General features: G+C 51.0%; 1 pseudogene; it reads right to left on the bottom strand.

Annotated features, from left to right (window-relative positions):
• Positions 1-2,887: 2,887 nt before the first annotated feature.
• Positions 2,888-4,783, bottom strand: LOC125941736 (uncharacterized; annotated as a pseudogene).
• Between the last annotated feature and the right edge of the window lie 22,992 nt (positions 4,784-27,775).

Below are 27,775 nucleotides of genomic sequence, written 5' to 3'. Positions count from 1 at the left end.
CCATGGCTGCTTTGATGTGCCCTATTAGATCTTGCCGTTGAGTGCGGGAGTCGGGGGACGTCGAGGACGGACTTTGGGTATGTAGGTTTATTTACATTATTTACAGTGCTAATATACATAGTATACATAAATATACATCAATATACATAATATACATAAAAGATACTCAATATGTATGTCATATCATTTGCTTTATGTGCTTTATTTCCTCATGGTAATCCTGATAATGGCCTCACAGTTATTAGTGTGGACATTCACCTTTTCTATTTTCTTGTGTTAGACTGTGTTTATCCTTTGTTATTTTGTAGCTGCCTTTAAAACTGGGCCATGGACCACGTCAAGCCTTGCTGGCTTTTTGTCCATGGTCCTCAACATCTGCTGTATGTTGGAATAAATTTTGATTTGATTTGATTTGATTTGAGTAATGAACAGTCATACAGTGATCGACGGGCCGCAGCAAATCGGACGCTGCGGCCCGTGGCAAGAAGAGGAATGTCCCTCTCCTCGAGATGTCGCTCGTTTAACCCCTTTGGTCTCTCGGAGTCTCTCCGAATTTCTTGGGGTCCATTGAGGTTCCTTGGGGTCCCGTCATTTTCGGCCAATCGTCGAGCCAGCTCAGGTGTCGTCATTTTCCTCCCCTGGTATTAGCCCGTGCAAGTGCCGTCTTATTCGGCCAATGGGGACGCTCCGAGGGCTCCATCGTCCGATGGTTCATTTGCCTCCGGCATTGCCTCCTCGCCTGGAAGCGCTCAGCTGAAGGAGACGGGATGTTCTCGGAACGACCCTCCAGTGCTGAAAAACCACTTTACTCTCGACCAAGGCCTCCTACCTGGAACCGTGCCCGTCTCCCGTTGCACTTTCGGGAAGAGTCAAGCAGGATAAGAGGCAATAGCTTGACATGAGGCGCATGAGGGGGGTGTCGCCAACCTGTCTGACGGGTCGTGTAGCGTGGTTGATGCGCCTCGGCGCACCATAATTGGAATGCGACGACCTTTTGAGGTGGTGGGGAAACTTGAGTGATTCCGGTAAAGGGTCCGTATGCAACAGCTCCTCCTCACCCCTGAAATTCAGAATGGCTGGTGAACTCAATTCACTGGCCATGAGGAACGCTGAGGGAACATGTAGTGTACTGGTGACGAGCCTCGTGTGAGGAATCTCAGGATCCCGGGTACTCGAGATAAACGAAACAACATAGCGCTGCACCACGTGCAAGCGCAGGCTCTTCACCCCTGACTCGCCAGGCTATTACAATGTCAAAATCAACCCTGCGTTTCTTTTTTTCCCCAATTTTGACAAAGTGTTCCAACCACCTTTCTAAACAGCTTTCCATATCCCCCCCCCCCGAATGCCGACAAGGCCAGAGTGATATTGTCGTTGCAAAAGAAACGGGAGAAAATTAAACAATAATGAAAACAGTTTTATAACTATACACAAGCAAAGTGTTGAAACTACAAGGATGACTTTCAACCCATAATAACACATCCTGCCTCGTTAGTCAAGGGAAGGAAGGTGATACGTCGGTTTACCGAAACAACCGGCTCAAACCATCCGCGTTCCCATTTAACTTGTCCCTTTTGTAACGGACAGTGAAGTTATATTCCTTAAGAATTAGACTCCATCTGAGGAAGCGTCCGTTAGGGAACATGTGTCTGAGCAAGGTCAGAGGACAGTGGTAGGTCTCGAAAGTGAATTTCGCCCCGTACAGGTAGCAAGATAATTTCTGGACCGCCCAAACTAAGCAGGCGCATTCTTTTTCGGAAGCGCTGTACGCCTCCTCTCTACACGTTAATTTTCGGCTAGCATACAGTACCGGATGGTCCTCCGCGTCTTCGCCCACCTGGCTGAGGACGACTCCCAACCCTCTGTCACTAGCGTCGCACTGCACGACAAATTCTTTAGAATAATCGGGGGTCCGAAGCATTGGTGCTGAGCTCAGAATTCCTTTCAAGTGCTGAAATGCGCTTTCTTTGGCCTCATTCCATCGAGCTTTTTCGGGCTCTCCCTTTCGGAGGGTGTCTGTCAAGGGGCTTGCTATCTGGGAGAAATTTGGAATGTACCGCTGGTAATATCCCACGAGCCCCAGAAAGGCCCTGACATCCGTCTTAGTTCGTGGTTCAGGAAAGTTATTTATAGGCCCTATTTTTAGTTCGGAGTGCCACCGCGTTCCCCGTCCTACGACATGCCCTAGGTAGGTAACTTGCGAACACCCGAAGTTGCACTTTTTGGCCTTTACCGTGAGACCCGCGTCTCGTAGACGTGCCAGCACTTTCCTTAAGTGCTCGATGTGTTCGTTCCAGCTGTCAGAAAAGATAGCCACATCATCTAAGTAGGGGATGGCGTAATCCTGTAGGTCTTTCAAAACGATATCCATCAGCTTGGAAAAGGTAAACGGTGCGTTTTTCAGCCCGAAACTTAACATTAATGGTCGAAATGTGCCAAGCGGGGAAGTGAGCGCTGCGTAGCGACTTGAGCTTTCTGACATGGGCATCTGTCAGTACCCCCTAACTAAGTCGATTGTTGAAATATAGTGGGCTCCGCTCACCCGTTCGACTCGTTCTTCTATTTTAGCTATAGGGTAAAGTTGGTCCCTTGTAATCGCATTCAATTTCCTATAGTCCACACATGGACGCGGCTCTTTCCCGCTCGCTTCTACGAGAATCACAGGGGAAGTGTAATCACTGTCCGCTGGCTCAATGATTCCAAGCTCAAGCATTCGTTTGATCTCTAATTCCATTATTTCTGGCTGTCGAGGTGAGACACGGTACGGTTTGGATTGGACGGGCTGGTCTGATGTCAACTCAATCTCATGAGTAATGAGCGTTGTTCTCACCGGCTGGCTATTGAAGCATTGGCGAAATTCCTCAAAGATTTTCCGGAGGTCGCTTACTTGAGCGGCCTCGAGAGCCAGTCGGTTTACAGACAGATTCAGGTTGTCCTCCATGGAGCGTTCCGCACCTGTCACTGTCGCTAAAACCGGAAGTTCGACCGCTACTTCTTCAGACGCGTTTACCACCATGTTCACCACCTCTTCCCTGCCACAATAAGGTTTCATTAAATTAGAGTGGTAAATGATTTCTTTATTCCTTTTTCCGGGAACCTCTAGGGTGTAGTTAGTCTCCGATATCTTCTGGGTAACCTTTACAGGTCCGTCCCACTTTACCTGAAGTTTGTTTTTTCGTGAAGGCCTTACGATCATGACATTGTCGCCTACCTTAAATGTTCGCCTACGCGCATTTCTCTCATAGTACGCCTTCGCGGTTTCCTGGGCCTCTTTTAGGTTTTTTTCCACCAGTTCTCGCGTCACACTTAAGCGATCCAGCAATATTAAAACGTAACTCACCACCGTCTGGCTTTAACCTGTTCCTTCCCACATTTCTCTTAACATCCTGAGGGGGGATCGGATCGCCCTACCGTACACAAGCTCGGAAGGAGTGAACACCGTTGCCTTGTGTGGGACCGTTCTCAACGCGAACAGTGTTGCGGGTAAGCAGTCCTCCCAGTCTGTTTTGTGTTCATGCCACAATGCACGTAACACTCTCTTAAGTACTGAGTGTATCTTCACAACAGGGTTTGATTGTGGGTGATACACGGAGCTGTGTATCAAACGCACGCCACACCTTTCTAAGAATGTCGTGATTAAAGCACTTGTAAACACCGTCCCCTGGTCAGCCTGAATCTCTGCAGGAAAACCGATGCGCGCAATCGTGGACAATAAAGCGTCAACTATCTCGGTGGAGCTCAGTTCCTTCAAAGTAATCGCCTCAGGGAACTTTGTCGTGGGAAAGAGCATGGTCAAAAGGTACTTGCACCCTGATCGACTCAGCGGCAACGGCCCGACTCTGTCGATCACCAGCCGACGGAATGGCTCCGTGATTAAGGGAACCAACTTTAAAGGTGCCTTGCGTTTATCTCCCGGCTTCCCAACTCGCTGACACGCGTCACAGGACCTTACATAATTTTCCATCTCCCTAAAGCATCCTGGTCAGTAATATTCCAACAAGAGCCTCTCCTTTGTTTTCTTGATTCCTAGACGGCCCGACCAGCCATTTCTATGACACAAAGTGAGGAGATCCGCCCGATTCCTCTCCGGAACGATTAACTGATCGAGGATACGGCCCCTACGATCTCGGTAGTGTCTATACAGCAGTCCTCCCTTCTCGTGGATGGTAACATTGCGCCTCGCTATGGCCTCTTTCGCGTTGTAGTGTAAACGTGTGAGAGTCTGGTCCCTCTGTTGCTCCGCGCTGAGCTACTCCCTGTCCACCTGGAGAAGCCTGTGAAAGCCCCCAGAGGCAGGTGATAGCACAGAGCCGCTCTCCCTTTCTGGTATTTCCACTGACGACTTTACTTCGCTACGCGAGTTTTCTACGGGGATCATTTTAAGTGGCGCCTCTGCTGTCACACTGTTTTCTTTTTCCTCTGTTGTCCGAGGTTCTAGGGAATGCGCTTCCTCGCGTTCCGCCACCGCTGCGCTGGGGTCCTCGGTCAGCTGAGCGGCGATTTGGCGTGCTCACGAACGGGTTAATGCCTGCACCCTTCCTTCTCCGAACTCCTGACCGCGCTCCCGTAACAAATGCTCCGAATGGTTTGAAAAGAGATACGGGTAGTCCATTGGTAGCGCCTTCGAAATGCCTGCCTCTGTCTCTAGTTCTCCAAAAGGACCGGAAATTGTCACTCGTGCTATTGGCAGACACACGCTGTGTTCCTCTAGCACTGACTCAATCCAAGTTAACTTCCCTGTATAGTCCTCGGCGGTTACAAAAGAAGGGTGAACTAGGTCCATAGTTGCTCCACTGTCCCTTAATACCTTACAGGTTTTTCCGCTAATCCGTAGCTCCTGGACGTATGGACGGAGAAGCTCCAAGCTTTCGTCGCTTCCGCCCACGTAGGACAGCATTACCGGCTTTTTTTTTTTTGCAATCCGAGGCATAGTGACCTAGGCCCTGGCACTGATAACATCGGACCGGTCGCCTCTTCTCGAACTCTCGCGTATCCAACTTCTTTGTCCCCTCCTCCGGAGGGTTGCTAGCTCCTTTATCGTTGTTGACTTCCTGAGTTTTTTCATCGACTCGGCCCTCTCGGTAGCTTTTACCTGTGTCTGTTTTTTTGGGTGGATATACCTTCTCGAATTATCCCTTCCATTTGAACGCTCGTCGTCGGTAGTGAGTTGTCGTCGCATCACGTACTTATCAGCTAGCCGAGCCGCCTTATCTACCGTATCTACTGCATCTCTATCCTGCACCCAAAACCTCACTGAATGTGTAATGCTGCGGTAGAATTGTTCGAGACAAGTATACTCTATAATTTTGTCTCTACTTTCGTATACTTCGGCACCCTTAAGCCACTCAACGAGGTTTGTTTTCAAACCGTATGCAAACTCTGAGTAGCCCTCGTCGCTCTTTTTGCTCGCTTCTCTGAATCGCTGCCTAAATGTTTCCAGGGAAATTCAGTGCCTCCTGAACAGCGCTGCCTTTACTTTAGCGTAGTCTTCCGCGTCATTCGCCGTTAGTCTAGCGACTACGTTCACTGCCTCACAAGGCAACAAAGTCACTAACCGCTGTGACCAGGTGCCCTGAGCGACATTACACCTCTCACAAGTTCTCTCAAAATGAACCAAGAATAAGGCAATGTCCTCTCCAACCTTGTACGGTTTCATCCACTGGTCCATCCGACATGGCTCGACCTCGCTGGATCTGCTGCTGTTGTCCCCTTCACTTCCCGCCGCTGGAAGCGACTTCTAAAGTTCTACTTGTAGCCCTGCCATCTATTTCTCGTGCTTTTCCCGTTCTCGCTCACGCTCACGTTCCTTCTCACGTTCTTGACGTTCACGTTCTTCACGCTCACGCTTACGTTCCTTCTCTAGTTCTTGACGCTCCCGCTCCCGCGTTTCTTGTAGCACCTCCCAAGCGATCTTAATGCTTTCATCATCATTGCCACTATCTTGAATTTCCCTATGGATAGCTGCCTTTTTTTATTTTTTCATCTTTTAATCCGCCTCAACTCCCAACTCGTCGCACATAAAGAACTCTGACTTCGTCAACCTTCTAAGATCCATGGCGGCTGCCCCGACTAGTGGTTAGAACTGTTTCCTTAAATAATTTGTGCAAACAGACAATATGCTACAAATTCCCGATTCCCAGAATAATCAAAATAAACGTGCAAAATTTGCAGTCTGGCGAATCAAAAGGAAAAAACCACGCACTCACTCACGGATGCAGCACCACGCCATCTGGTCCATCGGTCCGCTGTTCCCAGTTCCTCAGGACTGTCTGGGTCGAAGGCTCTTTCTTCTTCGCTGTTCCAGTTTCTCAGGATTTCTTCGGACGAAGGTTCATCCTGATCGCTGCCACCAGTTATTAGATCTTGCCGTTGAGTGCGGGAGTCGAGGGATGTCGAGGACGGACTTTGGGAAATAGAGGTTTATTTACATTATTTACAGTGCTAATATTGTCACGAAGATAATTATAACGAGCTTGCCGAAAGAGAACAGCCTTCTTTTATGATGGCCGACACTCAGGAGAACGCCCGCAAACCTGCGCCCTTCGTCCTCTTCTCTCTGGCGATCTTGTACCTGTAGTGGGCAGCTGACTTATCACGATCGGTGCCTGTAGTGGGCAGCTTCGCGTCATTACTCCCCACGTGAAAAGCGACCGTCCCGGTCGCCGGTTGGAGAGGGTAAAGGGCGACAGAGAGCGTGGGAGAGAGTTGATCAGAGGGGCACTTCTTCGCGGGCGTAGTACGGCTTCATACGTACTACGTGCACAATCTCGGCTCGTGCTCGCCGTCGGCTCGAGCTCATATTGGTACTCTGAGGGACGACCTCGTAGTTCACGTCGCTGAGTCGCCTGACGATCTTGTACGGGCCAAAGTATCGGCGCAGTAATTTTTCTGACAGCCCCTGATGACGGACGGGTGTCCACACCCAAACATAGTCGCCGGGTTCGTACTGGATGTGCCTTCGGCCACTGTTGTAACGGCGGGCGTCGGTACTCTGCTGGTTGCGGATGCGGTTGCGAGCAAGCTGTCGAGCTTCTTCGGCTTTCTGGATGATGTCGTCAGCGTTGTCACTTCTTGTGGTTCCGTTGTCTACCGGGAGCATGGCGTCTAAAGGTGTTGTTACGCAGCGCCCATAAACCAGTTCAAATGGTGTGAATCGGGTGGTTTCCTGCATGGCCGTATTGTATGCAAATGTCACGTATGGTAAAATTTGGTCCCATGACTTGTGCTCTACGTCAACGTACATGGAGATCATATCGGCCATAGTTCTGTTGAGGCGCTCGGTTAGTCCATTAGTTTGTGGGTGATAGGCCGGGGTTTTCCGATGATTGGTGTGGGTCAGCGTTACGATCTCTTGCATTAAGTCAGCAGTAAACGCAGTTCCTCGATCGGTTATTAAGATTGAAGGGGCCCCATGACGTAGTACGATTTCATGGACAAAAAACATCGCGACTTCTGTAGCAGTTCCACGGGACACAGCTTTGGTTTCTGCGTACCTCGTTAGGTAGTCCGTTGCGACGACTATCCATTTGTTTCCTGTGGACGACGTAGGGAACGGACCGAGGAGGTCCATTCCCACCTGTTGAAATGGTGCTGGAGGAGGGTCCAGGGGTTGCAGAAGACCAGCAGGTTTCAAAGGTGGAACCTTGCGCCGTTGACAATCACGGCAGCTTCTCACGTAGCGCTGAACGGACGTGAATAGTTGTGGCCAGTAATACTTTTGACGTATGCGCGCTAACGTCCTGGCGAAGCCTAAGTGTCCGGCACACGGGTCGTCATGACACGCCTGCAGTACTTCTTCGCGCAGCGAAACCGGGACGACAAGAAGGAACGTTTCTTGGCTGTTTTCGGAGTTCTTTTTGTAGAGCACGTCGTTCCGGAGGCAGTAAGAAGTCAGACCGCGTGACATCGGTCGTGGGACAACAACGTCGGCTCCCTGAAGGTATCTAATGAGGGGAAGCAATGTACTGTCTGCACGTTGGAGGTCAGCCATCTCGACAGTGTCCACTACACCGAGAAACGGAAAATCTTGCTCTACGTCACAGGGCTTCCAAGGTATAGGTGCACGTGAGAGGCAGTCAGCGTCGCCGTGCTTCTGTCCGGATCGATATACCACTGTGACGTCGTACTCCTGAAGGCGGAGGCTCCAACGAGCGAGGCGGCCTGAAGGGTCCCTAAGACTCGCAAGCCAACACAGTGAGTGGTGGTCACTTATTACGCGAAAAGGGCGGCCGTAAAGGTAGGGTCGGAACTTGCCGATGGCCCAAACGACAGCTAGACACTCCTTTTCAGTCGTGGAATAGTTGACCTCTGCCTTTGTGAGGCTGCGGCTCGCGTAGGCTAGTACTCGTTCGGCGCCGTCTTGCCACTGAACGAGTATAGCACCGAGCCCCACGTTGCTGGCGTCTGTGTGGATTTCTGTGTCAGCCTTGTCGTCGAAATGCGCGAGTACGGGGGCTGTTTGAAGTCGCTTCCGCAATTCCGTAAAGGCTTCCTGTTGTTCTTCCGTCCACTCGAAGGGTACATCTTGGCGTGTGAGTCTCGTTAATGGTTCGGCGATCCTTGAAAACCCCTCGACAAAACGACGGTAGTAGGCGCAGAGACCTAAGAATCGCTGAACTGCCTTCTTGTCTGTTGGACGCGGGAACTCAGCGACGGCAGCTAGCTTCTCGGGGTCTGGCCGAACACCGCGGGGGCTGACTACGTGTCCGAGAAACTTTAGCTCCTGAAAGCCAAAATGACATTTCTCAGGCTTGATAGTCAGATTTGCTTTGCTGATTGCGAGGAGTACATTCTTGAGTCGTTCGAGATGTTCATCAAACGTTATGGAAAACACCACAACGTCGTCTAAGTAGACTAAGCACGTCTGCCATTTCAGTCCAGAGAGAACAGTGTCCATCATCCGCTGAAATGTGGCAGGTGCGGAACACAGGCCGAATGGGAGGACTTTAAATTCATATAATCCATCAGGAGTCACAAATGCCGTTTTTTCGCGGTCACGCTCATCTACTTCGATCTGCCAGTACCCAGACTTAAGATCCAACGAGGTGAAAAATTGGGCGTGGCGTAGACGGTCCAGAGCGTCATCGATCCGTGGCAGAGGATAAACGTCGCGTTTGGTGACACTGTTAAGCCGTCTGTAGTCTACGCAGAAGCGTAATGTGTTGTCCTTCTTTTTGACTAAAACGACGGGTGACGCCCATGGACTTATGGATGGCTGAATCACGTCATCATCTAACATTTCTTGAACCTGGCGCTTTATCACCTCCCTTTCCGTAGGCGCAACGCGGTAAGGATGCTGACGAACGGGGCGTGCTGACTCGTCCGTAGGAATGCGATGCTTCGTAACGGAGGTGCGCCGTACTTTAGACTCGGTAGAGAAACAGCCAGAGAAGTCGTTGATAAGGTCCAGTAGCTGTTGTTTCTGTCGTTCCGATAAGCCCGGGTTAATCTGAATGCGATCGCTCAGGTTGGCCTCTATCGATGAATTAGGGGAAGCAGTTTCTAGCGAGGCGACATCAGTGAAGGCAGCAATTTGATGGAGGAAGGCGACAGCTGTGCCTTGCGGTAAGTGCTGGTATTCGTTGCTGAAGTTTGTCAGCAGGACTAATGAGCGTCTGTGCTGAAGCTGAACGAGGCCCCGTGCAATGCAGATGTTCCGCTCAAGCATTAACGGAATGTTTGCCTCGGCGATGCCCTCATAGCCGTCGAATGCGTCGCACGTTACCAGGGTCAGTAGGCTGCTTCTTGGCGGTACCGTTATGCTGTCTTCGACGATGCGCAAGGCGTTTTCGGTGGGATTCTCGTCGCCAGCGTCGCTTGCTATAGCTTTTGCCGTAGAGAACGTCACGCTCGATTTTTCCAGGTTAATTATGGCTCCATTCGCCTGTAGAAAGTCCATGCCGAGTATCAAGTCCCTCGAGCAGCTGGGCAGAATAATGAAGACCCCGACGTACGTAAATCCACAAATATTTACCCGAGCGGTGCATCTGCCCACAGGAATTAATAGATGCCCTCCAGCAGTACGGACATGCGACCCAGTCCACTGCGTAAAAACTTTCTTTAACTTTGACGCAAGCTCTCTGCTCATAATCGAGCTGTCCGCACCAGTGTCAATTAAAGCAGTAACTTCTTCGTCGTCTATGGTAACCAGTATGTCTGACGTTACCACTTGCCTTTGGGCACTGGAGTGTGACTGAACGTCGGTGCTTTGTAGTCGTTGTCGTCGTGATGGAGGATATTCGAAGCGCTCGGCGTCAGCGGCCTCACCTCCGGAGGTCGCTGGACTCAGTTTTCCGGGTTTGAACTTTGCAGGGCTGGGTGAACGACGCCTACGAGCGTCTCGATGAAATGAGGGACTTGGCGATCGGTATCGAGCAGGCGATGCAGAACGGGGCTCGTGCCTTCGCTGCTCGAATGAACTGTCGCGACTCGCGATGAAGTTCTCTATCTCCATCGGGCGCTGACCAGGTCGTGGACGAGGTGCACCTGGAGGGAACCCGCGGAGGCCCACTCGTCGATAGGGGCACATCCTGTAGACGTGGCCAGCCTCTCCGCAATGAAAACATAGGGGCCTGAGGTCAGGAGCCCGCCAAACGTCGCTTTTTCGGGGCCTCGACTCCTCGATGGACGATGGACTGCGACGCCTGAACACTACTTCAGTCTGTTCGGAGGGGCGCATGACGTTTGAGGGGCCGTACAGCGACGGTCGTCGTACGGCGTCCGCATAAGTCATTCGGACTGGCTCCCGCTGTTGTGGTACCTCGTAGCGTTCAGGAGCTTGGACGGCTTGCCTAATCTCGTCGCGCACTATCTCCGCCACAGAAATTCGGGCTGTCGGCGCGTCGGTTAGCTGCATTTTGTGGAGCTCTTCTCTTACCACAGCCCTGATCAATTCGCGTAAGTCCTCGAGGTGGTTTTCCGAGGTCATGCTAGAGGGGCTGTGTGAAAGTTCCATCACGTTGCGGTTGTATTGTCTGGCACGCTGTCGAAGGGCCCTTTCCATTGCTGTCGCTTCAGCAAGGAAGTCTGCAAGTGTTGTGGGCGGATTCCGAATAAGTCCAGCAAAGATCTCTTGCTTCACACCTCGCATCAAATGTCGCACCTTCTTGTCTTCGGCCATTGAGGCATCCGCACGTCTGAACAGCCGAGCCATGTCTTCAGTATACGTGGTGACGCTCTCGTTCGGGGCTTGGAATCTTGCCTGTATTGCCAGCTCCGCTCGCTCCTTCCTGTCCATGTTGGAGTATGTGGCGACCAGCTGCTGTCGGAATTCGTGCCACGAAGTCAATGTCGTTTCATGGTTATGGAACCACGTCCTCGCGGAGTCTTGGAGCGCGAAGTACACGTTGCGCAACTTGCGGTCTTCGTTCCATCCGTTGCATTCGGCGACCCGCTCGAAATGGTCTAGCCAATCTTCCACGTCTTCAGTAGCATCTCCGTGGAACGCAATCGGCGTCTGTGGCTGGTTGAAGATGATCTGCGCCGGCGAAACAGCCGCAGCAGCAGGAGGCTGTGGGCTCAGGTTCATCGTCCGGATACGATCGGGCAACAGACCGTGCTCAGGTTGGAGCCCTTGAAGACGGCGGCTGGTGCGTACGTGCACAGGAGTAATCTCTCCCGGACTACTCACTGGGGATGAGTCAGGGGTACGCTGCGTCTCCGGCAATGGTATCATATACCCAGCACCTCCACCAGTAAAATGTCACGAAGATAATTATAACGAGCTTGCCGAAAGAGAACAGCCTTCTTTTATGATGGCCGACACTCAGGAGAACGCGCGCAAACCTGCGCCCTTCGTCGTCTTCTCTCTGGCGATCTTGTACCTGTAGTGGGCAGCTGACTTATCACGATCGGTGCCTGTAGTGGGCAGCTTCGCGTCAATATACAAAGTAATGAACATTCATAGAGTGATCGACAGCCGGCAGCAAATCGGACGCTCCGGCCCGTGGCAAGAAGAGGAATGTCCCTCTCCTCGAATTGTCACTCTTTGAACCCCTTTGGTCTCTCGGAGACTCTCGGAATTCTTTGGGGTCCATTGAGGTTCCTCGGGGTCCCGTCATTTTCGGGCAATCGTCGTGCCAGCTCAGGTGTCGTCGTTTTCCTCCCCTGGTATTGGCCCGTGCTCGGAACGACCCTCCAGTGCTGCAAAACCACTTTGCTCTCGACCAAGGCCTCCTACCTGGAACCGTGCGCGTCTCCCGTTGCACTTTCGAGAAGAGTAAGCAGGATGAGAGGCAATAGCTTGACGTGAGGCGCATGAGGGTGGGTGTCGCCAACCTGTCTGACGGGTACGGTAGCGTGGTTGATGCGCCTCGGCGCACCATAATTGGAATGCGACGGCCTTTTGAGGTGGTGGGGAAACTTGAGTGATTCCGGGAAAGGGTCCGTATGCAACAACCCCCACATATTTTCGCAGATATTCATGTCAGCGCCTTTGCCCGGCCAGGAAAGCATGCTGATTCTGCGATTTTCTATATGTTCCTTGACAACTTTTGCCGTGTGAACCGGCGCCAGGTCATGTTGAAACAAAGTTGGCATCGGGAAAGACGCTGTGGGCGTAGGACAGCAACACATTGTCCAAAATTTCTGTGCAGTATCGCTGCGATGTAAGGGCACCTTCTATGCGATGCAGAGGCCCGAGACCATGCCTTGACACCGCGCCCCACACGTTCACGCAGTTTCGGCCACTTGCGGCAATTCCCTGCACATTGGCTGGCTCGTAACTGCATGTAAATCGTATTTTTAACCATCCTTCGCAAAATCAAACGTGCATTAAGAAAAATTTTCTACCGTGTGCCTCTGGTTCGCCTAACTCGCATCCGTTGGTCTTGGCGAGTTGTAAAAGTCGACTCATCCGAGAAGATCACTGGGCCCCAGTGATCTGCCATCCATGAGGCGTGTGCTTCGGCAAACTGGAGACGTGACTTCTTGTTCGAAGCAGTGACGACTGGCTTTCGTGCAGCTACAGAATTTCGCAGTCCAGCACTTCGGAGGCGTCGCTGGACCATAGCAAGGGAAGCGTTCACATCTAACTGCTCCCGCACTTGCCTCGCGGACTGGAACGGGTTCTCGAAGAGAGCAGCTACCATAAGCGCGTCTTCATCCTCCGTCGTTGCCTTTGGTCGACGCCTGTGTGGGGATCACAGAGTCGGTCTTCCTTGCTGAATGCCTGAATAATACTGTTGACGGTCTTTAGCGGCCTGTGCACGAGAGCACCGATGGAGCGCTGGGAATATCCCTTGGGCGAATATTGTACGATTTTCCACCTCTCTTCTTCGGGAACGCGGGCCATGCTGAAATTCAGTGGCTGCTCTGACAGATGCGGTAATGTGCAAGAATATATATACGCTCCTCAAAGACGGAAACCGCTTTTTTTTAAATACGCCAACAAGTGTCATGAGCATGCGTGACCTGACTGCAGATCAACAATGATCTTGAGAACGCCCACACCCCGCAGGGGCGTCTGCGCAAGCAGGCGTTTGGTGAGTTGCGCCACCACGTACCCGAGCACACGAGGGTTGGACCCTCCCGCGTCTAATATGCGCGGCTTAGCCGTGTCCGGGGAAAAGGGAGATCCTGGGGGTTGAGCCGACGCTGAGTGTTTGGACCTTTAAGGCCCCTCAGCAGAGGCAACACACCCCTTTGGCCTCGGCTTCACGTAGACGGCACCCCCGGACTGACCCACCCGGGGCAAATCGGTGGTCGCCTTTTCCTATCCCCCTCTCCAACCTTTTGCTTTCCTGTCTCCTTTCTTTAACTATCCTATCATCTCTTCTCTTCTGTCACTTCTTAATTTTCATAGGCGGCTTGGGTTAACCTTGTGTATATGCCCTCCCTTGGGTACAATATATTAGGTTATAGTGGCAATGTACGGTTGGCGCCTGCAGCCTTACGCGTTAAGCACTGCAGCGTCCCCTAGTTGGGCTCCGTGGTGGGTGGCCGCCATTGCCGCCGAAATAAAACACAACCGTTATGGGAACACCAGCATTTCCCCGCCTACTTGATCGTCACCCTCTAAAGAGGGGACGCACCGATGAACTTAGCCTGCATTCCAACCCACCAAAAGAAATCTATCCGAAATACCATGTTGTAAACAGTGAAAATGCTTCAAAACCGGCCAGATCCATTTCTCCATTCATAGTTGCGAAATCTTTGACGGAAGCTTTAGGCTCAGGTTACAAAGTCATCAAAATGGCTAGCGGAGACCTTCTTCTTGAGGTCCCTCAGAAACAACAGTACGAGAAACTCGGCAACCTTGTGACTTTCGGCAACATACCAATTTCTGTATCACCACACCGATCAATGAATAGCTCACGTGGAGTCGTATCAGAAGCAGACCTCCTAGAATTATCAGAAGCAGAACTCCTGGAAGGGTGGAAAGATCAAAATGTCACCAATGTAAAACGTATCATCATCAGACGGGACAACAAAGAAATCCCCACCAAACATCTTGTCCTCACATTTGGATCTAGCGTTCTGCCTGAAACCATCGAAACAGGATACATTAGGTTAACTGTTCGACCATATGTCCCTAACCCTAGACGGTGCTTCCAATGCCAAAGATTTGGCCATGGCTCACAGAGCTGCCGTGGTCAAATAACTTGTGCAAGGTGTGGAGTACAGGGCCACTCCTCCGACAACTGTACTGGCACTCCTCACTGTGTGAACTGCAGTGGTGACCACGCATTCTACTCACGTTCCTGTCCAAACTGGAAAAAGAAAAGGACATAATCACCCTAAAAGTAAAAGAAAATATTTCTTTCAAGGAAGCCCGTAAGAGGTGCTCACTTTTCCACAACACATCTTATGCTGATGCGGCGCGTCGGGGGCAGCGTCGCAGCGGCCACTGCCACCTGCCCAGCCCGCACACAGCGAGCTGTCGCTTGTGGCCCCTGCCCCGGGTGGAAGGAGCTAAGCCTACCCCACCCAACCAGAAAACAAGCCCGGTTACCCTAGGGTTACCGGCACCACAACAGTCCACGGCGGCATCCTGCGCTTCGCGTAGCGAACCGGCAGGACCGCCAGCAGTGCCCACGGTGGCTGCAGTCAAGGCTGCCTCACCCTCTCCGGCCCCTGCTGCCGCTGGCAACAGCCGGCGCAGCTCAGGCCCAAAGGCAGCCCCATCGACCTCCGGGCTGGTGGGCACAAAGGTCTCGTCCTTCGCGGCGAGACTTTCTCGCGAAATTTCTTGCTCGCAAGAGCGTGTGTCCAGTGCCTCACATGAGGCAATGGACACTACACCCATCCCGACGGTGCATCAAGCGCCTAAGGAGCGTCGAGGCTCCCTCGACCGCTTCAGAAAGGAGAAATCCCGCGTTACAGGACCTGGAAAAGGTTCTGTAATCTAAGGCAACACTTCCTTTTTTGTACACACAGCACCAATTTTACTTTCAGTATGGATATACAAATCATACAGTGGAACGTCCGAGGCATTCTTAGGAACCTCGATGATGTGCAAGAAATTATCCACGAACACAATCCAAAGTGCTGTGTGTACAGGAAACTCACTTAAAATCGGAACATGCAAACTTTCTTCGACAGTATGTTACGTTTCGTAAAGACCGCGATGATGCTCTTGCATCTTCAGGCGGTGTTTGCCATTATAATTCAGAAAAGCATAGCATGTCAACGTTTACCGCTGCAAACGCCCCTCGAAGCAGTGGCCGTTCGACTTGTTCTCTTAAACAAACTCGTCACCATTTGCTCGCTTTACATACCCCCACTTTACCACTTACACAAACATGAATTCCAGTCCCTAATAGACGAATTGCCAGAACCTTATCTTGTTCTTGGGGATCTCAATGCACACAGCGGACTGTGGGCGACTCTCGCATCGATGCTCGAGGCCGTCTAATTGAAGGCTTTCTTTTCTCATCCGGTGCATGTCTGCTAAACAAAAAAGAACCTACATATTATTGTCTTGCAAACAAAATTTTTCTTCTATAGATCTCAGCATAGCTTCTCCATCCATATTACCCGAACTTGAATGGGAAGTTATAAAAAACCCTTACGGAGCGACCATTTCCCAATACTGCTGAGAGCAACAAGACAACACGAATCTCCACCACATGCTCCCCGGTGGAAGGTCGATGCAGCGGACTGGGAGAAATAACACACTTACCAGTACGATCTCGTGGGCTGACATGTCTTCGCTCGAAATTGATGGTGCCGTCGAGTATTTTTCTAACTTGATAATTGATGCAGCTTCTAAGTGCATCCCCCAAACAAGTGGACTTTCTAGCAAACGCCGTGTTCCATGGTGGAATGAACAATGCCGGAACGCGCGTAGGCAGCAGAACAAAGCATGGAGGCAGCTTCGCGATTCTCCTACTGCTGAAAACCTTTTCAATTTTAAGAAAATCAAGTCCCAAGGTAGGAGAACGCGCAGACAAGCCAGGAGAGACAGCTGGCAAACATTCTTATCAAGCATCAATTCATACACTGATGAGGCCAAGGTTTGGAACCGGGTCAATAGAGTAAGAGGACGACAAACACATCCGCCTCCCCTGGTAGACACGCAGGGAGACAGCCTGGAGGACCAAGCGAACCATCTGGGTGCACATTTTGAACATGTGTCCAGTTCATCGCACTATTCTACAGCATTTACAACATACAAATCAGCAATAGAAAAACAAAAACTAGACCGAAAGAGCACCGGGAACGAGCCATACAACTTACCTTTCTCTCTAGCAGAACTGCATGCATCACTCGCCTGCTGCAACCAATCTGCCCCAGGCTCTGACCGCATACTATATGAAATGTTGAAGAACCTGCCCTCCGAAACGAAGAAAACCCTTCTCTGTCTGTATAACTGTATATGGACCTCCGGCAAGATCCCCTCTGCCTCGAAAGAGGCCATAGTGATTCTTATCCTGAATCAGGGCAAGGATCCATCGTCCGTATCGAGTTGTCGGCCCATAGCTCTAACAAGCTGCATCTGCAAAGTCTTCGAGAAGATGATAAACCGCCTCTGATACATTCCTAGAATCAAACAAGCTGCTTGACCCATACCAGTGTGGATTTCGCGACGGCCGATCCACCACTGATCATCTGATACGCCTAGAGGCTCAGATTCGTGAGGCTTTTGTCCACAAGCAATTCTTCCTGTCTGTTTTCCTTTATATGGAAAAAGCATACCACACCACGTGGCGATTCGGAATACTAAGAGATCTCGCACACTTTGGAATACGTGGCATTATGCTGAATATCATTGAAAGTTATCTGTCCAACCACAGATTCCGTGTTCGTGTAGGTAGCGCCTTATCAAGACCATATGTGCAGGAAACTGGAGTACCAGAGGGTGGTGTGCTTAGTTGCACCCTCTTTATCGTTGCGCCCTCTTTAACTCTCTGCGTCTGTACATCCCACGCAACATATATAATTCAGTATATGTCGACGATGTACAGATAGAGTTCACGTCATGTAACCTTGCAATCTGTGAGCGACAGGTTCAGCTTGGTCTGAACAAACTGTCTAAGTGGGCAGACGAGAATGGGTTTCGGCTTAACCCACAAAAGTCCACATGCGTCCTCTTCTCCAGAAAGAGAGGTCTGCACCCTCATCCCAACATCGAGCTACAGGGTGAGGGTCTACCTGTAAAAACTGAACACAAATTCCTAGGCGTAATTCTAGATGCGAAGTTAACGTTTATCGCACATCTAAAGTATTTAAGAAACAAGTGCCTGAAGACAATGAGCATCTTGAAAGTGTTGTCTCGCACTACGTGGGGTAGTGACACAAGATGTCTATTGAATCTTTATAAGAGCCTCATTCGATCACGTATAGACTATGGTTCCATTATATATCACTCCGCGACGCCGAGCGCCTTGAAGATGTTAGACCCTGTCCACTATCTGGGCATCCGCCTTTCTACGGGTGCTTTCAGAACAAGCCCCGTAGAAAGCCTCTACGCTGAATCAAATGAATGGTCGCTCCATCTGCAGAGAACATACTTATCATTTGTATATTTCCTAAAAGTGAACTCAACAATTCGCCCCTACCTACACAACCATACATGATCTGTCCAGTCTCCAAAACTTTCAGAACCGCCCTTCCATTAGAAATCCCTACGCACTGCGAGTAAGAGGTCTTGCCGAAGAAATGGATGTGTCAATCCACGAGCACGATGTCATGCCCCCTCCTGTACAGCTGCCACCATGGCAGTGGCAACTGATTCAGTGTGATCTGTCCTTCATTGAGGTTACAAAGCATGCGCCGGTCCTACATATCCGTATGCATTTCCTCGAATTGCAGCACAAATACTCTTGCCCGGAATATTTTACTGACGCTTCAAAGTCACACGCTGGCGTGTCTTACGCAGCGGTCGGTCCATCCTTTTCTGCTGCGGGAGTTCTACACCCAAACACAAGCATCTTTACAGCGGAGGCCTACGCCATCCTGGCGGCGGTTAAACACATCAAACAGCTAGACATACGCAAGGCAGTCATTTACACTGACTCTTTGAGCGTGTTGAAATGTTTAAACACTCCAAGTAGGCACAGAACCCCCGTAATATAACTCTTTATTCCACCATTTGCACCGCGTATGTATCCAAGCAGCAAATTGTGCTCTGCTGGGTGCCAGGGCACCGCGAGATCGAAGGGAATGAGTTGGCCGACAAGCTAGCCACATCAGTTCATACAGACGCTGCCACTTCACCCATAGCCGTCCCTGTAATGGACCTAAAGCCCTTTATTAAGAAAAAGGTCAGGACCTACTGGCAACGTCTGTGGGACAGAGAAACGGGCAACAAATTACACACTATCAAGCCTCATCTCGCTCATTGGCCACCAGAATCGAAGACACGCCGCACACAGGTTACACTTTGCAGACTCAGGATAGGACACACATACAGTACACATGCTTACTTATTGTCCGGTGGCGATCCGCCTGTCTGTGATGAATGTGGCGAGCCACTCAGTGTACTTCATGTCCTCTTACAGTGCCCTGAACTGGAGCCTCGGAGGAAAAAACATTTTCCATTACCATCACGGCAATATCTCCCATTACATCCTTCTATGTTTTTGGGCAATGAACCTCTTTTTAAATATCAATCACTTCTCGCGTTTTTAAAGGACATACATAATTTCCGTGTTATCTATCCAGGTGACGTGTAGCACGGCCTCTCTGCAGAGGCCACTGCTGCGGTATTTTATTAAAGAAAGCACGTGCCTCGTGGTCTTTGTTCACAAAGGCCTTCGGTAGGCGTTGTGCTGCTTTTATATCCTTAATTTTAGCACCATGACCACTTCTCATACATTCACGACCCACAGATCATTCCACACGTCACTGCCATAATTCTATTCGATATATGTTTTACGCTTATATACCGCGATTTGCTCTTAGGCCCCTTTACAGCCACATAGCATCCTACCATCGGAACCCACTGATCATGGCAAACATACCATTCATTGTCTTGGCGCTCTTTGGCCACATTAGGCCCTTGCACCAAAAAACACCAAATATCATCATCATCATCATCGAGAACGCCCACAAAAACATTACATATATCTTCAAGTTTATTGATGCATCGTGGGTAGCGTAATGAGAAGTTCAACATCGTCACCAATCCCGAACCGTACGGCTACCTTATTGCGGTACGCGCGCAGCAGACGACACGTACTTGCTTGCGTGACGCAGTGCGGCGGCGGGAGAATTTGCGCCTCCGGACACACTGCGCATGACAATGCTTCTCGTTGCCTCCGCTGAACCGCGCTGTGAGCTCAGAAGGCCCCGCTTTCCCGTGTTCACCCTCAAAAATATTGCGACTGTACTTCTAGCGGTGTACCCGGCAACATCCCTTCTTGCCGCTTCGCATCGGTTAACGGTGATCGCCAGCGCGGATGATTTGATCAGGGCTGTGGAGTCGCCCAAATTAAAGCGGCGCGTCCGTGGAAGCCTTCAGGTTCGACAAGGATGTGTGAAAAACAGTTCGTAAAAGGTGCATATGCAAACTAACTATGAGCATTATGCTTGCGACTTCGCTTATGTATTCGAGTAACTGATGCGGCATGTTGCGTCTGCTGGAATTTATTTTCAGTGCGCGGCGGTGCGGCACTGCCAGTCTTGTCGCGCAGCTGTTGCTTTCGTGTATTATCAGTGATGAATCTCGCGCTATGGCTCTGAGCAGTACGACACAGCTCTTCTGCTTCAAAGGGACAGTATACGACGGCAAAAACGGTGAGATATGGCCGACCAAGTGGCGACGAACCCGCGCCCCGGCCGGGTCCGCGTGTCGGTTCGGCATAACCCGCTGTTGTTACTTTGCCCATCAATTATATACCCGTAAATTATCCTCGTAAGTGTGCTTATCCTCCTTCATTCACCGCTACAATATACTGAATGCCAAAGAGTGCAAGGCCGGCGCGTGACTGACTTAACGGTTCATTTCTGCCGTTCAGCGAAGAAAAAAACAATCGCCCTTTATGCGGCAACGTGATTGCCGCGCTTTGATTCATAACCATTGCGGTGTTCGCATATTTCTGGTGATTTTCTAACGTACTGTACACCCTTTGGCTAGTCGCAGTGGTGCTACATTCACGGGGGTTATGTTTTGCAGGATCGCCATCCAGCTCACTCAGGCGCCCTGATTACGTGCCATCTCTGTTTGTTTACACCGATGAGTTCAAGAAAAGGACGCTTTTCATTGCTATGTAAGTACGGACGGCAGTGCGTACGAAACAACACAGTAAGCACCGACGAGGTACGTCTTGCGGAGGCGAACAGCGCACGTTATCGTGGCGTGCGCGCGCTAGCATGATAAGGAAATGCCAACTATTTGACTGCGCACGCACGAGTTTACGCGTCTTCCTACCCGCATTGGTACGGCATCCATCTGTCACACTACTATATGCATTCAAGCAGGCTTTTTCCGGGGATGAATTTCTCGACGCTTTGTAAGGTGTGGTAATATGTAGCTCTTTGGCCAGGAGACCACGCTCTGCCCATGTAGAAAGGTCGTGCGTACTTGACAAGCCTTCAATTTTTATTGCTCTTGTAAAGGCGTTTATTGCACAGAGGAGTTAGGGCCAACCGTTGGATCAGTTCAAGGAACCGCGGGCGGCGTAGTCTGAACGATGCGCTGGAGAGACTGACCCACTAGACAGCGCTGATAAGGATGCCCCACTCCATCGTCCCTCTTCTTCACTACAATTACCCGGGGGACGAAAAAGGGAGCTGTCCGTCGACCTAACAGTTCGTCACTATTACTGGATCATAGTACGGTTTGAGGCACTCGAGGTTGACAATGTCGCGTCCGCGCCGGCGCATGTCCGAAGATGGTTCAACAGGCTCAATCACATAGTTGACGGGTGGTACACGCTCGACGATGCGGTAGGGACCTTCATACTTGGGCATTAACTTGGAAGACAGACAGGTGCAGCGGAAGGAACTGAGAGCCACACAAGCGCTCTAGGAAGAAAGGTGGCGCAGAGGTGGTGTCACCGCGAGTGTTCTTCTGGCGCACATGGTCAGTGGAGGTAAAGGCACGGGCGAGGTCCCGGCACTCTCGGCATGTCTCACCGTATCAGAAATGGGCGCACATTCAGATGCGTCTGCCGGTATGGTAGCATTGTGTCGATGGTGTGCGATGGGTGCCGGCCGTACAATAAGATATATGGCGAAACCCAGTAGTGCTCTGCGTAGCGGTATTGTACGCGTAGGTGACGAAGGGTAGAATGACGTCCCAGTTGGTGTGGTCGGAGGAGACGTACATTGAGAGCATGTCACCGAGCGTACGGTTGAATCGTTCCGTGAGTCCATTTTGAGAATGGTAAGCTGTTGTGCGATGAACGACGTGGCACTCTTTGAGAACATCTACGACTACTTCGGAGAGGAAAACCCGTCCGCGGTCACTGAGCAGCTCCTGGGGTGGCCCATGACGTAGGATGAATCGACGAAGCAGGAAGGAGCAACGTCACGCGCTGTAGCTGCCGGAAGCGCCGCAGTTTCAGCGTATCGCGTAAGATGGTCGACTGCCACAATGACCCAGCGGTTTCCAGCCGAAGTCATGGGAAGGGGCCCGTACAAATCTATACCGACGCGCCCAAAGGGCCGGGTGGGGCAAGGTAAAGGTTGCAGCCCAGCTGGCGAGAGGCGGGGTGAAGATTTCCGGCGCTGGCAATCGGGACAAGAGCGTACGAACTTTTGAACGTAGCTGTACATCCCGCCAGTAGTACCGCTGTTGAAGGCGCTGGTAAGTCTTGAAAACGCCAGCATGGGCACACTGTGGATCAGCGTGGAACGCTGCGCATGTTTCGGAATGCAGGCTGCGAGGCACTACTAAACCACTGGCGACCGTAGGAGCTGTAATTGCGCCGGTGAAGCAGGTCGTCGCGTATGGCGAAATGGTGAGCTTTACGGCGCAAACGCGCGGGTTGTAGACCTGGTCGATGGATCAGAGAGCCCAGCCTATAAGTGACGTAATCCAGGGGTCCTTTCGCTGCTCGGAAGCGATGGTGGGAAGGTCGATGGAAGACACAGTCAACCGAGATATATTGTCAGCCAAGGGAAGCGCGAGAGGGCATCGGCGTCCGAGTGGTGTCGTCCGCTGCGGTAGAGTACGCGGATGTCGTAGTCTTGCAGGCGAAGTGCCCCACGTGCAAGACGGTCGGACACAGATCTTTCAACGACGCCAGCCAACATAGTGCGTGGTGATCCGTGATGACATCAAATGGGCGGCCATATAAATAGGACGGAACTATTAAGAGCCCAGATGATCGCGAGACATTCTTTTTCAGTCACGGTGTAATTATTCTCGGCTTTAGTTAGCGTTCGGCTGGCATAAGCAACGACATACTCAGGGAACCCTTGCTTGCGTTGCGCGAGGACAGCGCCAAGGCCAACACCGCTGACATCTGTGTGGACTCTGTAGGGGCCGTCGGGTCGTAGTGGCGCAAAATTGTGGGGGGAAGTCAGCAAACGACGAAGACTCATGAACGCCTCGTCGCACTCTGATGACCACGAGGTGAGGAGCCCGTTCTCCCAAGGAGCTTCGTCAGGTGCGATACGATGGCGGCGAAATTCCGAATGAAGCGTCGGAAGTAGGAGCACAGACCGATGAAACTGCGCAATTCTTTGATGGACATTGGCTTGGGAAACTCGGCAACGGCGCGAAGTTTGTCGGGGTCGGGCAGAATTCTGTCCTTTGTTAGCACATAGTTAAGTATCGTGAGTTTCTGCGCAGCAAATCGGCACTTCTTTATGTTTAATTGTAGGCCGGCGTTCGATAAACAAGTCAATACACGCCAGAGGCGTTCGAGGGGCGTGGTGAAGTCAGGCGCGAAAACGACAATGTCGTCAAGATAACACAAACATGTGTGCTTTAAGCCTCGCAGAACTGTGTCCATCATGCGCTCGAATGTCGCGGGCGCATTACAGAGTCCAAAAGGCATGACATTGAACTCGTACAAGCCGTCGGGCGTGATAAAGGCTGTTTTCGGCCGATCGACTTCTTCCATAGGCACTTGCCAATACCCGGAGCGCAAATCCAGAGATGAAAAGAACTCGGTTCCTTGCAGGCAGTCAATTGTGTCGTCTATGCGTGGCAGGGGACAGACGTCCTTGCGAGTGATCTTGTTAAGCCGGCGATAATCGACGCAAAACCTGACAGAGCCGTCCTTCTTTGTAACAAGGACGACAGGCGAAGCCCATATACTTTTCAAGGGTTGAATTACTTCGCGCCAAAGCATGTCGTCGACTTGCTCGGTAATCACACGACGTTCACTGGCAGAAATGCGATACAGGCGTTGTCGCAATGGTGGGTGAGAGCCAGTGTCGATGTGATGCATTACAGTTGAAGTCCAACCCAGGGAAGCTTGCCCCACGTCGAAAAACGAACGAAATTCTTCCAAGAGGGACAGCAGCTGGGAACACTGGGCCGTTGTAAGGGTTCCAGTGATGGAGGAACCAAATACATCTGTGGTAAATGCGTCAGATGTAGAAACAGCACTGAGCGAGCGTATGGTAGGTTGCGCAATTCGGGTAGTCGGGCACGTCAATAACTTGCACGTCGTCGATGGCTTCCACGGTACCAACACATTCTCCTCGGAGCAGCACGACATGGTATGGGCACAGGTTGCAAACGAAAATTGCGCTAGTACCCTTGGTGATGTCCACGGTAGCAAAAGGTAGCAACAGGCCCTTGCGAGGAAACGGCCAGATGGCGAAAGTAATGCAATGGCGTCCGAGAGGCCACTGCAGTGCATGGGCACGATCATTGAGGCGTTGGGAGCAACCTGAGTGTCGGCTTCGACGATCAGCTTCCTGGAAAGCAACAGAGCGTCAGTGGGCGTCAAATCTAGCAGCGGCGATAGTTCTATTTCGGCCCGTGCGCAATCGATAACGGCATTGTGGTGCAAGAGAAAATCCCAGCCGAGGATGACTGTGAGAGCAGGAGGAAATGATGAATTCTATGGCGTATACAACGTCCTGAATTTCTACACGAGCAGTGCACGATGCCAAGGGTCAAATATGCTGAGCACTGGCTGTGCGAAGGGATAGTCCGGAGAGGGGCGTTGTGACTTTCCGAAGTAAGCGGCAAAGTGTAGCGTCTATAACACATACGGCTGCTCCCGTGTCCATGAATGCAGACGCGCGGACACCGTCGACAAACACGTCTATCACATTGGATGGGCTGCAATGAGGACTTCTGCACTTCGACGCTGTCGCAGCCCTTGCCTCTTGGACTGCGACTGTTAGTTTTGCTCATCCCGAGGGGCAGCACGAGGCCGCATCGGCGATAACGAGCGCCGGCGTGGAGATGAGGAACGGCGGGTGTTCGGAGGCGGGCGGTATGTTGGTGACACACCGGATGGTGGGTCGTAATATAGACGGGGTGAATGGTTGGTCATGGATGATTCGACGCTGGGTGGCTGCACACGATTACAGAAACGGGCCACGTGACCGGCGTAGCCACAGGCAAAGCATATAGGCCAGTTGTCAGATGTACGCCACCGGTTCGCTGTAGCTGGTCCTGGCCACGTCGGAGCACGCCCTGGATGGAGCGGCTGGTGATAGGATTGTATAACGGGCTGCACTGGTGGCCAAGCCACAACGTCGGCATAAGTGAGGGGCACGTGAGTAGAGAGTGGTTGGGGCCTCGCGACTACTTCAGCGTAGCTGAGTGGTGCTGGTGCCGGGGCCTGTTGGGGTGGTGCCACAATCTCGGTATAGCTCAGTGGCACAGGCGTAGGAACATGGTGGCGTTGGTCGGGGAAGACCTCGGCGATTTCTTGCTCGATGGCACGGCGGAGCAGAGGCACGATAGGCGAAGCGGGCTGTGGGACATGCGGTGGCGGAGCAAAGGGTACCAAGGAGAGTTGGCGTGCTACCTCCTCCCAAATGAAAGCTTTCATGTCCGCAAGCAGTGCGGTCTGGTCGTAGGTGGTAGCCAGACCAGCGATGTGATCGTCGCGTGATGAAGACCGACGAGTCAACGAGCGCTGCCTGCGTAGCTCCTCGTAACTTTGGCATAATGTAACGATCTCTGTGACGGATTGCAGATTCTTAGCGAGAAGCATGTTGAAAGCGGCGTCCTCGATCCCTTTCATAACGTTTCTGATTCTGTCCGATTCCGACATCGTCGCGTCCACGCGCTTACACAAGTCCAGGATATCTTCGATGTAGCTAGTGAAGGACTCTCCCGGCTGTTGGGCTCATTCTCGCAAGCGGGATTCTGCTGGCACCTTGCGCGCAGCAGGACGACCAAACACAGCTACTAATGAGGTCCTGAACGTGGACCATGTCGGAACTTCCGTCTTGTGGTTGTTGTACCAGAGGCTTGATACGCCGGCGAGGTAAAAGAGCACGTTGCTGAGTTTCGCGGCATCGTCCCATTTATTGATGACGCTTACTCGCTCGTACGTGGACAGCCAGTCCTCCACGTCGGTATTGTCGGTGCCGCTGAAAACAGGAGGATCCTTGTGGCGAGGTAGACCAGAGCACACGACGGAGGGTGCAGGAGGCGTTTGCTGGGACGTCGGCTGAGATGCGTACCGAGACATAGTTGGAGAGGGTACGGGATCGTAGCTGCAGCATGTGTTCGAGCGTAGCACTCTCCACCACTTGTAAAGGTGTTTATTGGACACAGGCGTTAGGGCCAACCGTTGGGTCAGTTCAAGGAACCGCAAGCGCGAGCGGCGTAGTCCGAGCGATGCGCTGGAGAGACTGACCCACTAGACAGCGCTGGTAAGGATGCCCCACTCCATCGTCCCTCTTCTTCACTACACATACCATATAATAAACGTCAAGCAAATTGAAAGCAGCAGAACCTCTCAACTCGAGGGAAAAAATAAACATTAGTGACAGTTTTTCGCAGTAACGTTAAATACCTCATGCTATCCATAAAGCATTCAAGCACTGAACAGTTTCAGACTGCAGCCTTTTGTATGGCAAAGTTCTGTGTATGTGTAGCCGTGGCCATGACATTAAACAGAAAATTTATGAGGCTCTATCTGTGGCACAAAAAGCCAAGTTGGAGATATTGCAAGCAAGGGTACTCGTATGTCGCAGACTATTTTGCTAATGAACATATATAGAAAGTGTAAGAGTGGGGTTGAAGATTATTATGCAGAAGACAAAGATAATGTTCAATAGCCTGGCAAGGGAACAAGAATTTAGGATCGACAGTCAGCCTTTAGAGTCTGTAAAGGAGTAAGTTTATCTAGGTCAATTACTCAAAAATTGGGTTAGAGTGCATACGGCAGGCATTACCAAATCCCGACTGCATGCTCATCACCGTCATTGAAAAGAAGAGTGTACAATTATTGCATTCTACCGGTGCTTACATATGGGGCAGAAACTTGGAGGTTAACAAAGAATCTCGAGAACAAGTTAAGGACCACACAAAGAGCGATGGAATGAAGAAATGTTAGGCCTAACGTTAAGAGACAGGAAGAGAGCGGTGTGGATCAGAGCATACGGGGATAGCCGATATTCAAAGTGACATTAAGCGAAAAAAAATGGAGCTGGGCAAGCCGTGTAATGCGTAGGATGGATAACTGGTGGACCATTAGAGTTGCAGAATGGATACCAAGAGAAGGGAAGCAGTCGAGGACGGCAGAAAACTAGGTGGGGTGATGAAGTAAGGAAATTTGCACGCACAAGTCAGCTAGTGCAAGACAGGGGTAATTGGAGATCGCAGGGAGATGCCTTTGTCCTGCAGTGGACATAAATATAGGCTGATGATGATGATATAAACATTTATAAATATAGACTGTTTTCGCAGAGAGAGCTTCTGTAATTCCTCTAATATTTCGCCACTTTTCGGAACAAGATGTTCACTCATCTTCAATGTTAGTGGTTCGATAGCTTGAATTACAACATTTAACAGATGCTCCTGCTTCTATTCGCACAAGATAATTTATGGACAAATTTATACGCAGAGCGTTTCTGTTTCAAGCTTATCTTCAATACAGGGAACATCCTGCACACCCACCACAAGAACAGTTTCATTGCTTGGGCAAGCCCCTGTGACATAGAGAAATTGTCAAATCAGGAATAAGCAGTAGTACATGTCTGTCCATTACAAAAAGGCACGATAACACACAAATGTTTCACACCTGATAAAGGTGTCTTGCCTTTATTTACAAAACAGGCCAACGCTACATTCTTGGCTTTATTTACACAATGAACAGCTGCAACATTAAAAACAAGCAAAACGTATTGCAACACTCAAAGTAAAGCAATACATGAGAGCAGTGTCTGGTAGTTATGCTTAGTAGCATGTTTCACACCTGATAAAGGTGTCTTGCCTTTATTTACAAAATGGGCCAGCACT

The sequence above is a fragment of the Dermacentor silvarum genome, unplaced genomic scaffold, assembly GCF_013339745.2.
Source record: "Dermacentor silvarum isolate Dsil-2018 unplaced genomic scaffold, BIME_Dsil_1.4 Seq16, whole genome shotgun sequence".
Classification (NCBI taxonomy): Eukaryota; Metazoa; Arthropoda; class Arachnida; order Ixodida; family Ixodidae; genus Dermacentor; species Dermacentor silvarum.
This window is presented reverse-complemented; position numbering and strand designations above follow the sequence as displayed.